We start from the raw sequence: 2,921 nt of genomic DNA, 5'->3' as shown, positions 1-2,921 counted from the left end.
CATGTTGTGCCTGAAACAAAGTAATTCGACAGATACACATGTAAATATTTAACTGATGTCCATGACATATTTTACCTTCTTAACCATCCATTTCAAACATGCTACCACAATACCAAATACACCAGGTGAAAAGTTAGACAATTTAACATAAGTTATTCTGACTTAATGTTTATACATCTCGATTGTCAACAAATCAGCAAAATTGTAGGCATCAAGATTCAAATTAACATTCTCTTTGTACATAATACCTGGGTCATGGGTATCATTATTCTGGAGGCATCGACCAACCATTCCCCCTTTCCTGATGGAACGCCTCTGTCAGATTTGGAGAATATGGAGAAGAACTTGACTGTTGACTTTTATTCTTCAGAACTCTGCACACACCTATAAAATCATAAAACACAAATACAACATGTACAGTATGTAGCTTATTTGTCTATTTTCAGGACACAAAAAAACAATTTACATATGAAAGTCCAAACAAAAGAGTGATAATCTCTTACACCTCTTGTGTGTGTGTGTGTGTGTGTGTATGTGTGTGTGTGTGTGTGTGTGTGTGTGTGTGTGTGTGTGTGTGTGTGTGTGTGTGTGTGTGTGTGTGTGTGTGTGTGTGTGTGTGTGTGTGTGTGTGTGCGTGGCTCTAGCCCCCTGGTGGAGCTCCCGCACACAGAGGTCTGGGAGACTGTAGCAGGATTCCATTTCTCCAGTCAAAAAAATAATCGCAGCATTTATTGCTTCAATATCAATGGCAGCTCGCATTGAGGAGTCACAGGACAAATTATAGACCACATTGATGCTTAAGAGAATTTGTTGGTGGTAAGGACATCATTACATACCAATATAAAGAGTAATCTATTGGAAGATGCAGCCGAGTAAAACATTTCATACCTTGAAATCTTCCAGGAGAGATTTCACCCGAGCGAGAGATGTCACCCGAGCTCTGATGCTGTCTCACATGACCCAAGTCACTGCCAGTGAGCAAGAGCCATCTCTGTTTGAAAATAACAACACCAGAACAAGGACACAATTGACACCTGGATACAACTTCTGGAAATTGTCTTGGTGATTAACTCTACACAAATAGATATGCAAAGCATTCTAACTTATCTCTTTAAAAAAGCATGGGCAGTCTGTGAATGCAAGAGAAGCACACTGCCTGTGACTTTGCTCTGGGCGTACATGATCTGGGCATACATCAGTGTCTCCCAACCTTTTTCGTCTTGAGTACCCCCTAAGCATTTTTGTCATAGTATGAGTACCACCTCACTCATGTTCTCTATCCCAATATGATCATGACCATACATTTGTTTTTATTCATAAAATAAAACATACTCCTAGTGGTACACGTACCCCTGGTTGGGAAACACTGCATTACATTCATCTCACCTAACATTGAAGCATAGTAAAACGTACCCTGAAATCCTCCAGATTGCATCTTTTGCCAGCATCAACAGGCTACTGCATCACGTGGTACATTTCTGTAATAAACAATATCAGTAATTGATTATATTTATCAAATGTTACACACAGTTTTTACAGTTACATTTTGTTTCACTATGGTAATCAATGTTTTAAAATTAGTCATTTTGAATTAACAGGCCACTGCCTTATTTAGGCTTCTTGGTTAAGTGAGCATACATAAATAAAGTAGCCTAAACTCTAATCCAGGGGTGCCCAACCTTTTTTTTAAACCTAGATCTACTTTTGAAGTTGATGGTCTGCCGTGATCTACCAAGTCAAATTTCAGGATGTCAGTATGAAAATTTAAGATCACCATTTATTAATCACCATTATTATGAACAAAATGTTTTTAGTAGGCTACTATGGCCGTATCTTTTCAGTGTGTTTTTAAAGTGTGTTGAATAGCCTACGTTTACAAAGCAATGCAGTGCTGCATTGCTTTGTAGTATGCAGAGATAATTTCAGTCCTACACAAGTCATAAACAACTGAAACAATTTCAAAATGATAAACATTTGGTATATAAAAGGCATATGTAGGCACATGGGCCCTATTTCTAAAATATGATGAAGCATTATCATGACTTCAGTGGTCAAAATTAAAAAGGGCTCAGAACTTCACCATTTGTTATGGGTAAATAGTAGGCCAGTTAAGTTCACTTTACTATGAGAGAGTTTTTGCTTCAGAGTTAGGCTATCATTTCCCTCTGAATTCAAAGGGAATTGGTGGCAGGCATCCAATAAATTAGCTCGCTAGCAAACAATGCACAGTCGACAAGTTTGACATGAAATACAGGGCATTAAACACCAGCTCGGCGGCTGTAAGCAAAAAAAACAACCTAAAATATTGTTTAACTTTTCCTACACTTTGCAAGAAGAAGGTGGACACCGTGTTTCTGCACAGAACACGCTAGTAAAGCCACATCCAGCATGTTGACCGACTACCCAACAAAAATGTTGGCAAATCAATAACATCAACCTTTGAACATAGCATGTGCAGCAGCAAAATAAGATTGTGATATTAACACATTACACATTTGGTTAGAGTTAGAGCATGTTTGAGGATTTATTGGAAGAGATGTCCTTACCTTGCAGGCGAACTAGTCTGTTTACTCCTCGCGCCTTCCTGCAATTTGAAAAGCTGGAGCGTTGCATTCTGGGTAGTATGAAGAAATTGCCTGACTGCGTTGGGTTCTTTCAACATGACACAATCTATAAATAGGCTAGGCCTATCTGCCTAGTAAATCTAACACGATATTTTCACTTTCATTTCACTAAACTGACAACATTGAGTTAAAACTGCATGCAACACTTGTGTCAATTTTACAACCAGCTAGAATCGGTTTTTTGAGTGTATGTGAGTTACGTGCGTATATATATATATATATTTGTGTGCATCCTGGCATGCATGTGTGTGTGTGCATGTGCGTTTGCATGTGTGTGTTTGTATGTGTGCGCGCGCG

The 2,921-nt window shown here is 38.6% G+C and overlaps 1 long non-coding RNA gene across 2 annotated transcripts; it reads right to left on the bottom strand.

The window, feature by feature from the left end:
• Positions 1-320: 320 nt before the first annotated feature.
• Positions 321-2,618, bottom strand: LOC134443675 (uncharacterized). Of its 2 annotated transcripts, XR_010033703.1 has the most exons (4): positions 2,547-2,618; positions 1,414-1,478; positions 889-991; positions 321-384 (listed from the first exon to the last, which is right to left on the bottom strand). It is a non-coding gene; the product is annotated as an uncharacterized LOC134443675 (long non-coding RNA). The 2 variants fall into 2 exon arrangements; XR_010033701.1 differs by having other exon boundaries at positions 889-1,478.
• Between the last annotated feature and the right edge of the window lie 303 nt (positions 2,619-2,921).

The sequence above is a fragment of the Engraulis encrasicolus genome, unplaced genomic scaffold (assembly GCF_034702125.1).
Source record: "Engraulis encrasicolus isolate BLACKSEA-1 unplaced genomic scaffold, IST_EnEncr_1.0 scaffold_34_np1212, whole genome shotgun sequence".
NCBI classification, from domain to species: domain Eukaryota; kingdom Metazoa; phylum Chordata; class Actinopteri; order Clupeiformes; family Engraulidae; genus Engraulis; species Engraulis encrasicolus.
Note: the sequence above shows the minus strand (reverse complement) of the source record. Positions and strands in the feature narration are given on the sequence as shown.